Source organism: Paralichthys olivaceus, chromosome 10, assembly GCF_024713975.1.
Source record: "Paralichthys olivaceus isolate ysfri-2021 chromosome 10, ASM2471397v2, whole genome shotgun sequence".
Classification (NCBI taxonomy): domain Eukaryota; kingdom Metazoa; phylum Chordata; class Actinopteri; order Pleuronectiformes; family Paralichthyidae; genus Paralichthys; species Paralichthys olivaceus.
Window position 1 is genome coordinate 22,923,805 of NC_091102.1, and position 15,935 is coordinate 22,939,739.

The following is a 15,935-nucleotide window of genomic DNA, read 5'->3' on the forward strand; positions in this document are numbered from 1 at the left end:
AATCGATGCTTTTTTGATTTGTGTAATCGCTGAATCACCTAGAGAGCTTAACAACAGACTAATTGCTTGGTTGTTTTTTTCATAGTCATCTGAATAATAATACATGTTCAATATACAAATGTTTTCCATCTGGACAACTTGTTTGCAAAGTGTCAACCAACAATATCAAGCTGAGGGATGTTCAGCCAAGAAATCTCTTTGAGAAAGAAAAAACAGCCAAAGGAAAAGAACGGAATGACAAAAATAATGGTTGAGCATTCATTGTAAATCTTACAAGCAGTGAACATTCTTTTTTAAGTGCTTTTCACTGAGCAGCGTGCTACATCCCCACCCCCATCTCTCTGCTGTGTGTCTTTTTTCCAAAAGCAGCTACAAGTCAACAACTCTCACTGTGTTTTTAAGTGCTTCTCTAAAAAATAATTGTGTGTGTGTGTGTGTCCGTTGAGCTTGCCCCAGTAGTGCACATTCCTTAGCCTCTGTTAGCATTCAGCCCACATAGGTCATGGCCCGCAGGCTTTTGTGTTCAACCAGCCTTGGTGTCACTGCAGTACGGTGGGTGACTGTGTGTTGGTCTTTGCGAATAGGAGAGAAAGTCAATGGGAGCTGTGAACACACACTTTGTTGGTGAGTAGCACTCAGAGAATCAGGGGGTTGTAAAGGCTTTCAAAGAAACAACTTGTTAAAAGAGTCACATGGTCTCACACCTCTGCATAAATGTCAACTGCCAAAGGAAGCGATCAGAGGAACTGTATGAGAATAGCATCAGCTCTACATCCCTTTCTGCACTTTCTGTGTTCTTCCTGGTTTGGGTTTGGCCACTCATAAAGGTAACCATAATGCTACAACATACAGTGATTATAAAGACTATCGTGTGCTTCCAACTTTGTTAAAACAGTTTGGATGAGGTCCTTTTCCTACAGTAATTTTTCAAATTAATTTTACTATTAAATTATATTTCCCAACAATATCCTCTAAATAAGTTATTGTAAGTGAAATATTAAAAGGTTTACTCTAAAAATATCACACAAACACAATACATCTAGCACAAAGTGTAGAAAGTCAACTTTCCGTCTGCTCCTCACTGGTTCATTCATACGACATTCCTTTATGAAGACAAAACTTTTAAATATCTTGCTAATTGAATCAGACTCTCTGCTCCAGCTGTCAGAGGTTCTTTCTCAGCATTGAGGGTCCTCGACAGTTGAGGAAGAAGCTTAATTAATAATAACGTATCAACAGAACCAGCCATTGCACGAACTGATTCTGACATTTCATCACCTCATAATGTGTTTAATTTTGGCAAGAGCACCTAAGATGTGTCTCCATCTAACAATATTCATTTGAAAAGACATGGCTGAGGGGCTGATTCCCTCTCACGCAACACATTTATAGTAAACTGCAGCGAGAATTAAAGACCGAAATGCCAGCCAATGTCTTTAAAGTAGGCTGTATTCACGATTCACTGTTTCAGTAACAAGGCAAATAAAAAAACTTCAAACTGTAGTCAGTCTCAACCTGATGTCTCAAGACATTTCAAAACTAAAATCAAAATCCAAGTCAAGTTGAATGGAGTTAAAAGTTGTACAAACAAGCGGCGGCCATGTGGGTTTGTACAGTATGTTGAATGTAAATGTCCCTGTGAGAAAGCTTTACACTTGAATTCTCATTATGTGCTTAAGACAGATGCTCCACATTGTGCCAATGAAAGTAATTTGTAATATTTGTTTTTTTAAACTCTGGGTGCTTCAGGGAGGTTTTTCATTCTCTAAATTATTTTCTAGACTCCCACCTTCAAGTGTTCTGCTGCTCCATCAACAGCAACTTAAGGCAGCTTTTAGTCCCTGACTAATTTCCTATCTCTGCCCATACATCAGCCATTTAATCCAGCCATGATGTGGTTGGTGTGCAGGGGGTGTCACATTGTCCCACATTATCTCACACCATTACACACAAATAAACAAACACACACGCACACAGAGCGACGAGAGATGAAATCATTAATCACTAAGAAATTGATATGAAATCTATATCTTATTAGATGTTTTACATGTGTAATAAATGTGCCTCCATCTTCTCTTCCTCCTTTACTGTCTCTTTCTTTTTTCTGTGGGTAATTGGCCTCCAAAAGGGCATGTTGCCTTCAGACTAGGACCAATTTGTTCTGTCTTTGCCAAGAGTGACACTGTGGATGTGCTTGTGACGGATGAGAACTAGAAACAGGGCTTGAAACACATAGCCAGGGAAACCCCCATATGAAATAGCAGGCCATTTGTATATGCCAGAAAATGTCATGGAAGATAGAAATTTTTTTTTTTATAATAAGTTAACATTGTGTGTAAGTGCTTTACGGGGGCTATAATACAACGGCTTAAACAGGAAAGACACACAGGGAATCAATGCAGACTACAGTAGTTTGCTCTTCAGTGTTGAAGATAACATTTTACTCAGACTCAGTTGTAGAGATTTAGGAAATCACAAAACAAGAAGGATGACCAGGGCAAGGAGCACAAGCCCCTATACAGCTGTACCGCAGGAATTAAACAGAAATCATTCTAAACACTTTGCCTTTTGTCCATCTGAAAGCAAACACATAAAGTAGTCCCTAGGATCCCTGTAGCTGTTGAGATTAATCAAACACCAAGCTACAACACTTACTACTAATAGATGTACATGAGTGTGTTTGTATATAAAATGTGGGATATGGTTTTGCTGGGCTGATAAAGCAAAAAACCCAACAGTTGATCAAAGATAAAACTCTGTGGATAAAGAATAAAGAAAGCATTGAAAAAAAGATTAAATCAAAAAGTATTAAACCAGTATTAAATAAAAACTGAAAACATAAATATAGCCAAGTTAAATATAAAAATCTACATTTCAGGTAGATATAACAATTGCAGGCACAGTAGCAATCCATGCTGAGCTTTATTTTAATCAAACTCAAACCATTTATAAGTCGATGCTTTTTTTTTTTTGCAGTTATAAAAGTCACGGAGAGCTTGATGACCTAAAGATTGGATTTTGCCAGTTCTGATGACACAGAATTGCATCATCTGGATAAAATTCATTTTTTCTAAAAAATGATGACTGTTTTACAGAGGAGCAGAAATGAATGTATTGTAAGATAAGCAGTGGATTTTGAATGGACCAGAGGAACACTTCTACTAATGCTTAAGATCAGATCTTTCATGCAAGTTTGTCTAGTAAAAGCTTCTCATCTTTTAAACTCTGATTTATAATGCAGGCTTTCTGCCTTACACTTGTTGTTTCTAAACCCAAGCCAAGATAACCCTGATTACATTATATGATTTATTTCCTTATTCTTCACAAAGCTTTTCCTGAACCACCGAGGGCATCATGTAACTACTACGGGCCTCCATGGCAAAATGAACGTAGCAGAAACCAGACAATTCATCAAATTATTGATTGGATTAACCGACATGAGCAAGATTAAGTTTGTTAGAGGTTATAAATGTCAGTTTCAATACATTTTCAGTTAGTTGCATTTGATACTTAAGGATTTTCAACTCTTGACCTTTTGCAAAAACTTTTTATCTTACAATCTTCAGAACGCATACACTCGATGATTTGACCATAATTTGCTGTTTGTAGGAAACAGTTAAACAATGGCCATTCCAAACACAGAAACACCCCAGATTCTTCTTTTTCTTCTCCTGTTTTTTATGGCGGTTGGAAAAGAACTTGTATGCTCATTACTGCTACCTTCTGAACTGGAATGTGGAATACTTGCATGATTGAGCGTGACTTTAGAAGAAAAGCTAACCTGAAGGAGACCCATGTTGTTCGATTTTGAAGTGACATTCTAGACCTACAGCAGCATAACTAAGAGCAGGTCCAAGGTTTTAAGCCTACTCTTAAACATGGAGAGGGTGTCTGCCTCCTGAACTGAAACTGGGAGAGGATTCCACAGGAGAGGAGCTTGAACATAAGGAAGGTTGTGTGTGAAGCGTTTATTTCCTTTCTCCACAGGAGTGTCCTCATTTGTATGCAACATCAAACCAGTAAATACATGCCATGATAAGAGCCATGTCCCCGAAAGCTTCTGACAAACACACATTCTCTGTACATCTACTTGAGGGCTGTATTAGTCATCGAGCAAGAGAGGTGAGAAGAAAGAAAGGGGCGTTGAAAAATGTTTGTTCACACTTTTGTGAACAAAGATTTGTTTGTCATGTTTTGTGTGTATGAGAGAAGCTTCGTGATCACAATTCTTTGAAGAAGAAAGGCAATGCATTGGTTTTTGCTGCCTCTTGTCATCCTCACATACACCTCCAGTAACAGAGCCAGTGTGATATCACACCAACCGAGCTCCACTGCTTGTCCTGCTCTCTCCTGTCTGGAAACTCTCTTTATGTATTCCAGCTAAGCTGGGCTTCACTTCAGCTTTATAAACTCTTTCCTCCATAAACTGACACTGCACTACAGACTGATAAAAAGCTGTCCCTGCCAGAGTGCCTCCCAGATACTCACGATGAATAGTGAGTTTGTGGGTAAATGTTTGTGATTTCTGAAAACCGGAGCTCTGTTTGAGGCAAGCTGCTGAGTATTAGCATCGGTGCCGGCAGTGCTGACACATGTGCTTCGTCAGATTGTGCGTTTGCTGTCAGAGAGAGCTTAATGTCACGAGCTGTCAGCTAAAGGCAACAACAGAGTTTGCGGTGTGACTTCATCATCACTGAGCCCAAGATCGATATGGCTTCCTGACTGGAACCAAAACACACACACTGTGAAATAAGCCTGGTTCCACTCATTGATATTTTTGTATTAACAGATTTTTAAATAGATATCTAGATGTCTTTTTTTTAACATTCATTGATTTCTGACTTTGAGACTGAACTTTCACTCAAACTGCAGTTTCCAGTTCTCACAGCTTTTTTTCCTCTTGTTTCCAGTGCGTGGCAAGAAAGCCCAGCCTCCAACACCAGTCACAGTTAGCTCAAAGGAGAGTCAACACTGGAGAGTCAACGATGGACTTACTTGCACCAGGTGAATACGAACATGTTAACAATTTATAAAGGTTTTATTATGTCAGTATTGTGTTCGGAGGTTAATGCTTAACTCTGATGTGAATTTGCCCCTTAAGACCAACTGCAAACCATCTTCACACAGCTGACCTCTGAAGGAAGGCACTATATGAGCCGTCCAGCAGCATTCACCTCTATATAACCCTGCTTTGTTTCGTTAATGGCTCAGTCAATAAAACTTTAAAGTTTATTGGCCCATATACAGTATAGGATGATGGCACAAAAAATATTCAGTGCAGAAACATGTAAATATAATTGAGTTGTAACATGATTTGGAACATGAAACAGCCAGTCATATATAATTACTCAGTTTGATTCGTACTGACATTTTGTTTCATATCTCCCTGCAGGAGATGTTTCTAAAGCCAGTGCCAGAATTTGATTTGGGCCAATAGAATGGATCAACAGAATATAAATGAGCAGGGATGCTTTTCTTTATTGGATCCAAAAATGTGTATATTTTCACATTGTCATGTGTGTGTGACATTGTCCTGTTCCTGCATTGAACCACCTCACCTCAGGCACCTCTGGACATTTTACTGTCACATTCTTGCTGCTCTGTCTAATAGCTCTTTTTCTGTATTTTTATTGCATCCCTATTAAGTTTGACTCCACTCCCACACCCTCTCATGATGGCAGTAAATAATCTCTGAGTAATTATCTGCCGAAGAAATAATTTGAATGTTTTCCACAGTGTGCCAGGAATTCCTGCTACCAGTTAGGAGGTTTTCCTCAGAAGTCTCCCATGCTGTGCAACAGTCTTTGAAGATTGCAATTCCAGTGAGGACAAACAGACTGATATTTACACAAACAGGCAGATGCACACATAGCTAGATGAAGTGAAGTTTATTCAAAGGCATTTGAGTGAATTACTGACCAAGAGACAAACACAGAAGAAAGAGAAAATGACCAGTTCGAATAAAGATTTGTTTTATCATTAAAATAATCTGTGTTATATTTCTTACCCAGTCCTCACCCTCCCCTTCCAAACATGAAAAAGAACCTGTGGCAGCCTTCAAACTCAAAAGATGTTTAGTTTGTCCAGTCTGGACTAATGTGAAAAACATGGCAGCCTCCGTAGAGAGGCCCCCCCTCGATGTAATTATAAAGTATTTAAATATAAAGGGCCTTTTCTGGAGTAAAGAAAACTACAATTCATACAATTTAGTTGAAACGAACTAGTGAAAACATCATGAGGATTATTTTACATTATATTTCTGCCAATAGATCCCTTTCACCTAAATCTTACACACTGGACCTTTAAGTTCATTTATGGTTCCCAAGCTACAGTGGTATGGTGGTATGCATCTTTCCTTTAGTGTTATGCAAGGGAATCTCTGAGACATTTAAGAAAAAACTGTTAGTGGTGAAAGGATAACTCAAAGGTTAAGTTTGGGTTCAACTGCAGTACTCCAAACTCGTTTTCAGATGTTCTCTGAAGGAACTGGGAATGGGTCTGAACTTTCTCCTGCGTTTTTCCTTCACACATAAACAACGAAGCGAGAGGTTCTTTGTCCAGACGTGTTTACAACCGAAACAAATCCTCCGCAGGCTTCAGTTGAGGGATAGTGCAGCAGGCAGAGGCAGGATGTAACATATTAATTATGCTGTGGAGACCTTGTGTTTTTATTTACAGCACAATGGGCCTCATTCAGATAGCGTTCTTAAGAAGAAATTTCTTCTGAATACCCACTTTAGATTGTGACATTCACCAATGTTTTCTTATGTGGATTTGTTCTTATGTAAGAACAGAATCTAAGCACACTGAGGACCACTCTTACGCACTCTTGACAACGGAAATGCTTGTAAAATAATCAGTTATTGTGTTCCATAGCTTTACTGATGCAGCTTTAAGTTCAAATGTTCCACCCAAATGTAGCCTGTTTATTCTGAAAACTGAGTTTATTTCGATAGATGGCTCAGATGCAAGACTGCAATGCAATACTCCACATAGCTAAATCCAGCATATGGCTGTGTCCACCATCAGCCAGAGATGAGCATGCTGTCGTGGTCCCCTCCTCCTAAATCTGATTGGCTGACAGAAATGGAACCTGACACGGTCTTCTTGCTGTCGTAGCCCATCCACCTCAAGGTTCAATATGTTTTGCATAGTTTGTCAGCTTGAACAATAGTCATTCTTCTCTCATTGCTGTTATCATTTTAGCTAATATTAGCCGCTATGATGCCTGGCAGGAGCTTCCATGTTGTGTCGTGGCAGGTTATAAGAATGTGAAGACAGAAACAAGTGAGCCAACAAGACCTCCGTAGTCTGTTCCTCATCTCTGATTAAGGCTCCAGACTAGTAGATGCTTATAGCATAACACACCAGAATCACCAAACCAAATGACGAGTGAGAGTGAGTATTCTTTTAAGGTCACTGCATACAATGTCTTCCTGCTGGATATCTAAATGGTTGTAGTTATATAGCTAGTTGCCTTATTGACAAAACAATACAGAAGGCATAATCACATTTTACAAATAGTTGTATGCCAAACATGAAATTGGTTAAATAAGCCAATTAATTGATTAATAGAACTAAACTGGGGGCATATTTTTTCTAACATGATTTAACTTGTTTCTTCTCATTGTTGTACAGATATTTGACAGATCCAAAAGCAGCAATATGTTTTTGATTTCAAGATGAAAACCCAGTGTGAAAACACTGGGCTCAGACCTAAATGTGTTGAGTGTTGTGCACCTTTCAGTGCAGGGGCACATCGACATGATATGTGTGTGTCCTTATCCTCACTACATTGGAGTATGGCTGTACCCATATGGCTGTGATGATAAGTTCATGTACCGTTGTGGGTACTTCATGGGTGTTATTTTAACAATCTAAGAACATAGTCTAAAGCTCATGGCATGAGTTCATTAATGGTGTGTCCAAATCCACTTTTGCTAATTGAAGAGTGAAAAAAAGTTGCTGCTCCAGTTGCATAGTTCAATGGGGTTATTCTTGGTATCTCGTAGGTGTGTTTTGGGTGTAACAATAATACAATCAGAGAAGCATTCCCCTTTTAAAGCCAGGAGCACTTACACCCTGGCTAGTTGCTAGTTTATTATAAGGGGAAATAATTCTTCCCTGCAGAGTAAACAGATCTGCTATTGCACAAAGTTTAATAGCAGCTGCAACTGCGTCACTGACTTCAGACCAGCCTTTGTTGGTCACAAGAACAATGGCTTTCTGCTGCCTCAGCAATGTGCCAATACTGCACCTGACCACACCTCATAAAACTAGCACAGACTTTTGTCTAATGCCTGGCACTGCTTTGCACTTGCATGTAAGAGGGGATGATGACACAATTCTAACCTGTCTAGTTCGGGAACATTAATCAACTCATAACTGTGGATATTTGTCTTATCTGAAAGCGCGAACTCTACCGATTTTGCTGGGCATGTTTAATCAGTTTAAGATACGATTAGATAGGAATTTATCAATCCTGAAGGAAATTCATGTGCCAGTTTCAACAAAGTAGAATAGAATACTGGCAATAAAATACTACAGTATTAAATCTAAAAATATAACTGAATATAAGAATAAAAAGATAAAGTGTATTGTAACCAGTACCTAATAGAAATAACAAAAAAATAAGCAACTAACATGAGACAGTGAAACTAATACAACATAAAAGTGGCAGTAAGAAAACGTGATAAGAGGAGTAAGTAAAATGGGATATTGAAAATGATATTTAAATGATATGATGATGAAAAAACTGTTATATTACATATATGGCACATGAATGATTTGATTGCACATGAGTGGTAACAGTGCACTTCTCTTGTATATGTTGTTGGAATTATTTCAAAAAAGATTTCTTGATCATTGGCATGTGAATGTGAACTGGGCAGGGGAAAAACCTTGTATCATAAAGTGAGAGTTGATTTGCTCTGATTCGATTAAAATTGCAATATGTATCATCTGACTGCAGTGAATTTTACTATGTCACCATCTAAGCAATTTAAAAAAAAATGTTAGGAATCTGGTGACAGCTGGTTGACACAGGTCTACTATTGTGATCCCAAAGAGAGGTTCCTCTGTCACTGGATAATAGGAAGCTCTGAGGGTTTTCACTGCAGTGAACTCATGCAGTGTTAGCCAAAAGCTTTGGAATGTGTGAAACTTGCAGAATGTGTGTTCCGCAGCATTGTGAATGGTCTGAGATGTGTGAACAGCATTTTTTCAGTTAACAATGTCATGTTAAGCCTTCTGGTGGTGTTCATATGAGCCCTAGTAAACTTACTATTTACTTACCTTTGTTGTGCCTCATTTACTTGAATAACTGCATGATGGATGAACATCACAAAGAACAAAATAGCAGTTAAAGTGGGAAGCGTTAAAGTGATCCCACAGGTCCCACAAGGCCAGGAATTTGAGACTTTGTTTAGTTTCAGTTGGTCTCTTCCTTCTATTCGCTATAATTCTCATTTTGTTCCTCCACACTAAAGCTAATTCACCTAATGACAGATGTGATCAATTCTATTCAATTCAATTTGAATTGTATAATAATATACATGATCTCAAGGCACTTTGCATAGAAGGTCAAGACCTTAAAATCTTATTAATCTAGAGAAACCCAACAGTTCCCACAATGAGCAGCACTTTGGGGACTGTGGAGAGAAACAACTCCCTCATTAACAGGGAGAAACTTCTAGAACCAGAGTCAATGTCATCGGCAGTCATCTGCCTTGACTGGTTGGGGTGAGCAGAGAGTTAAGAGATGTTTCAAAGCCACTACACGTCTCTCTCCCTGATCTTCCAGAAGTCTAGCCATGTGTGTTTTATCAACAATACATGCCACTCTCTGAGAAACACACACACACACACACACACACACACACAGTTCAGTCTCAATGACTTCAGAGGACACAATATTAATTTCCTGAAGACTTACTAACTTTAAGTTAAATCTAACCTAACTATATTTTAAAATATGTTTTCACCTCAATTACTGGTTAATGTCACATTGTTACATTTAGTCCCCATCAGGGATATAGTTCCCCAAAATTGTATTTCGGTCCTTACAACATGGGAAATGCTGCACATGCACACACAAACACACACACTTGAATTATTGTCCCCCAAGGGGCCACAATGGACTGACTCTTGACCTTTCCCAGGACTGCATTTCATACTTCCAGTCTGTACTCAACTGTCTTTCATCTCGCACACTTTGGCAAAAATAAACACAGCAGCACACATGTTTCATGCCACTGACCTACAATGAGTCCAGTTATCTAATAAGGTCTTATTTCACTGACCACCAGTTTATTGTGAATGAGCTAATTGTTAAGATTTGTCGTGGTTAGAATGGTTAAAGGTCCAGTGTGTAAGATTTAGGTGAAAGGGATCTATTGGCAGAAATTTGATGTAAAATAATCTTATATAATCCCAATGTTCTCACTAGCGTGTTTTTCTTAAATTGTACAGATTTCTTTACGAGTTTCTTTAGCCTAGAATTGGCCCTTTATACTTCTATACTTGTGTGAGAACACCTGACTTCAATGTTTTGTTTTTTTATCTCAGTAGTAGGCAACAGGGCAGATAGTGTAGCATCTTCCTCATGTTCAAGCTGCAGGTGTGTATAACGATATGGTATTACTACTACTATATATAAATATAATATATAAAGGGATAGTTCACCCAGAAATGAGAATTCACTCATTATCTACTCACCACTATGCCAATGGAGGGGTGGCCGAAGTGTTTGAATCCACAAAACACTTTAGGAGTTTCAGATAAATTCCTGGAATTGGCTGCATGTACCATCTTCAATCAATCAATCAAATTTTATTTGTATAGCCCATATTCACAATTTGTCTCATAGGGCTTTACAAGGTGTGACATCAAAAACAAAATCTAAATCAGGACAAAAGAAAAAGGAAGGTTTTAAGCCTACTCTTAAACGTAGAGAGGGTGTCTGTCTCCTGAACTGAAACTGGGAGATGATTCTTATTACAGTGAATCATTACAGGGAGCACGGAAACATGAATCATCTTTTAATAAATCATATTTGAGAGTAGTTTCATTACATCAAAAAGCTGCAATTGTATTACAACTTACCCGACATAAGCTACACGTGAAGGGTTTATTCACCATCATTTTTGCCACATGTCAACTATGGTCGGCAAACTTAGATTTATTCATTGAGTTTTCTTAACAACAAATTCTCAGCAGCAGTTTAGTTAGTACACATGCGCTCTGCATGTAAATATGTATGTAATCAGGTCAACCACTATATTTAAAGTTGATGTTTAATGTTTAAGATAAATTTAAGCAGCTGTACTGCACACAGTGTTCCACAAACTGCCATCGATCATTTTAGTGTAAAATGCTGTTGTCAATAGAAGCTTGACTTTTGAACACAATGTCTCGGTCCACAGTCTATATGATATATGATTAATTGATGTGACAAAGACAACCACCCTTATGTATAATAACTTAATAAATGTGGACTTACCTGATCAAAATTTAGTGGCCCCTTTTGGAGAGTGAGAAGCTCCTTCCTAATAATGCTCTGATATCATAGAAGGTGCCAGCAGAATATGTCCTGTCTTAGGAGACACTCAACATTAAAGTTATAGCTGATCTAATGTTAGCTTAGCACAATCCATAACCTGTACATTCCTATTCATAAGTACAGTTTAAATGAATGGATACATATGCAAAATCTAAACTACTTTTGCATCCAGACCTGCTGTTTGCTGTTCAAACCATGATATCTGGTTATAAAATCATTTTTAATTAAAATAGTTAAAAAGAAACTGCTAATAACAGCAGGAATTTGTCAGCTCTGACCTAAACCTTTTTCTACTTCAGATGTTTAGAGTTTGGTGTCTTCAGGCACCTAAGCAGCACATAAATCACATAAAACAACTGGAAAAGTTACTCTGCATAACTACATCCTCTTTGAAAGGGGCCAAAAGCTTTTCTTAATTACAACTCAACTAAGCATTGATCCATTGTACTTGGGCTGGATGAGCTCTGCTTTTATGTCCGTATGCAGAGCCTCTCACAATGTAGCATTTAATGGTTTCACATTAAGGATTCTTTCTTTTACTTCCCTTGTCGAGGAGCCTGTTCTCTCCACCGTTCAGCTCTAGAAAAGTTGAGAAGATCTTTGAAGCAAAAGGAAAGAAGGAATAGAAGAAGAAAAACAAGAGAATCTGGCAATGTGGAGGCGTCCAAAGAAAAGTCAGTCAAAAAGAAAAGAAAAACACAGATGAAGCAGACAAAAAGTGGGAGGTAGGTAGTGAGATGTCAGGAAACACAAAGCACAAGTTGGAATATGACAGGGTGAGAGACGGGGAAAGATTCTACCTCATGGACCCATTTTCCTCTGCACTGAGTGACTGTCCAGATATGCATAAACCATACATCTTCTTTAGCTAACAACCTGACAAAGCAGAGGTACTCGAGCCTGGGCAGCCTGTTAGCACCAAGCTATCAAAAAGCCAACCTGGTGAATCTGCTCTTGTGTGAGGGGTCCTGAAAACAGTGCTTTCCTCTGAACCACAGCACCAGGTCTGACAAGTGGCACTGTCAAAGAAAAACCTGGAAAAGCAGAATAGGGGAGAAGAGACAGGAAAAATTGTGGAGGCGGGGTGTCATTGCACTGAAAACCATTGCAGGAATTTAAGTGAACTAACAAATCTAATACTGAATTTAGCATAGAAATGAGAAAATGAAATAGAAGAAACACATTTATCAGCATAAGGAGTATTTCATCAAAGATGTTTCACTAGAGGTGACCTAACATTTTGCACCATCTTATTTACTCTCTTCCCCTTTCATACAACCACCTGAAAGGTGAAACAGATTTTATAATACTTCACAGTGTTCCGTTGAGATCTCGTGTATAGTCCTACATTAATTATGTTAATATTCCTGATCTCTGCAGAACTGGAAAGCATATATCAGTATCAGTGTTCAGACTTTCATGTGCTTGTCCTTTAATATGAGTGCAATGCATTTTAAGTGTGTCCTGGCTTAGACATGCATCCCATCTGCATGCCTAAGTGACCTTGGGTAAGATACTGATCCCCAAATTACCCCTCATAGAAAAAAAGTGCCGCTAATAGATGCACTGTATGAATGTGTGGTGAATGGGTGAATGGCAAACTGTTCTTTGAGTGGTCATCAAGATTAGGAAAGCGCAATATGAAAATACAAACCATTTACCATGTGGGACACACATAACTCCAAGGGCCCATCTCTTTACCACTCTGAGTCATTGTGATGTGCTTAGATAAGCATCAGCTCCTCAGACACTTTAAATCACACACATCTCCTGGTGTCTGGAAGGACAGATCAAAGCCACTTGTGTCACTATGAGCTTCCTGTAGATAAAGCCCCCATTCACCCTGGATGGGAAGTAAAATCACTGAATCATTATAAGCAAGTAAATCAGGCTGAGCTTAGACACTACAAATTTATAACAGTAACCTGCCATTGCAAGTTTGAATGATGCATGCAAACACCAGTCAGAGCTTATATTCTCCAATATGTACTGCAATATAGGAATCAGGGTATCTACACTTGCTACTAATGTTCTATTACTTAAATTTTGACTATCGAGCTAATTATTTTCTTACCAGTCCACCAACTTTATGGAAATGCAATACTAAATTACTGGAATGCCCCTTTAAGAACAGTCCATATATAGGTTTCTAAAATTTGAGCTCACCATTTTTTTTCACCCTTGACTAAAGTCGTGGACAAACCAACCAATCACCAATGCCCTGGTGTTAGTCCTTAGGTCTTCAAAAAGTACCTCTGGCAAAGAAGAGGAGTATTTATGTATACACACATCAGGAAGTTGTTCTTTTATACGAAATACTAGTATGTTGACAGCATCATTATCTGGGTTACATATCTCACATTACAGCTACAATTACTGTACCAAACAAGAGCCCTTGCTCTTAAAGTGCACTCTTGAATACCACTTGATAGAAAAATCTTACGTGTAATGTGCAAATGTCTTCCACATTAACCAAGTTTATGTGAGCTGTCTTTTATTTCCTCGACTTTTCAGTGCCCCACAGCCTATTCTCTTTCACATGTTGATTTATCTCTTAAGCGGAAGAAAAGACACTTTGAGTCTAATCTGATGCAGGAACAGAAGTTATAAATTACATTTTGCTTTGTCATCATCATTCTTCTCAGACAACGCATCATATTAGATCACGAAAGGCTGACAACCGCAGTTGTTTTTTTACATTCTGCGTGGTGTTGTTGACAGCAGTGGAATGTTGCGCCCGCTTTGATTTCATTAAACTGCGTAGACAGTAATGCTGAGCATCATAGAGAGGGAAGTGTAAGTCATTGGTATCCTAACTGGTTTTTTTTCACTGTGAAGGTACCTTGAGTAGTGAGTGGTGGAGAATATTTGTGAAGGCGTATGGATGGTATTCATCTTAAAAAATATTCCGATTTCTTTGTGAATTTGCTTTTGAGAGTTAGAGCAAGCAAAAATGTCTGTGTGTGTGTGTGTGTGTGTGTGAGAGAGAGAGCTTGTACAACACATTGCTTCTAACGTTTGCCTCTCACTGCACAGCTTGTGATCTTACCACTGCCTCCAGATCGGAGTCAGCTAGTGGGCATCAAATGGGACCACAGTGACTCCTCAACACACACACACACACACACACACACACACACACACACACACACACACACACACACACACACACACACACACACACTCACATATAGCTTAACACTGACCCTGTGTGTGTCTGTGTTTGAGAATGTGTAAGACAACCATGGTTCTGTTAGTGAGAGTTCTGTACAGCACTAAGAGAAGAGTGCCTGGCTAATACCACAGATACTCTCTTCTCTCTCTAAGCACTACCCAAGGTCAGGTTATAGATAAACACTGCATTGTAGTGTCTACGCTACATTCATATTGAACTCAGATGCCACAGACAGAGGGACACCAAATTCAACTCTTTTGTGTATTTCACCAGTGGCAAGACGTAAGGACACAATGTGGTTTAGGAATGAATATTTAGATCTAACTATCCAATATGATGCAAACACCTACATGGCACATAGAGAGTGACATCACTTCTAACCATCCATGGATGTGACTAAAGTAGAGGAAGATATACTATGGGGAGGCTGGGGGAGACATCTTCAGACTTGGGGGTGACAATTACTTCTGTTACTCTGTTAGCGTTTGTATATTGTTCCACCTTCTGGTCTCCTTGATGAGTTCTCCTTTCACCAGCTTCCAGAAAACATCCATAACAATATATAACACTGAGATTATGTATTTTTATGAGATGTGTTCATAAGAAGAAAACAATGTCAATCTTTAAGTAACTTTAAGCATCTGTAAAACTATAATTTAGGTTTAAGGGCTACTACTGTTACTACCACCTTGTACAAGTGCACTCACTGATCCTCTTTATAGCTACAATCCACAAATGGAACATAGCAGCTGTAATTGGACTGTTTCTGTATACAAATTAATCCGACACATTATCACATTAATTCAATAAATTAATTTAGGTAAATTAATTGATACACATAAAAGTTAGATCAGTGTTTTGGTATAAAAATATGAATTTCATATTTTTAGCGTCTGTATAAAAGAGTCTTGATAAAACAACATGCAACAATAGTTTGTTCAATAAGTAAAAAATTGTAAATATAATCAAAAAATTAAAATCAAATCAAATTCTCTCTCCTCACATGCAGCTCATGCATGATTATGGCCATGATTCTATAGTAACATCAAAACTCATCTTGAGGTTGTGTGACTTGGAGAAAATCAATATCAAAGCATCTTTCTGGCAGGCATTTAGTGCATTATTTGTGTGTCTGTGAGTATTTCTCTGTATATCCATGTTGCATTTTTCATACGAAGGCCAAGCCAACAAGGGCTACTC

At 38.4% G+C, this 15,935-nt stretch overlaps 1 long non-coding RNA gene across 1 annotated transcript; it reads left to right on the plus strand.

The window, feature by feature from the left end:
- Positions 1-537: 537 nt before the first annotated feature.
- Positions 538-5,946, plus strand: LOC138411759 (uncharacterized). Its single transcript, XR_011244251.1, has 3 exons — positions 538-624; positions 4,911-5,004; positions 5,737-5,946. It is a non-coding gene; the product is annotated as an uncharacterized lncRNA (long non-coding RNA).
- The last annotated feature ends 9,989 nt before the right edge of the window (positions 5,947-15,935 follow it).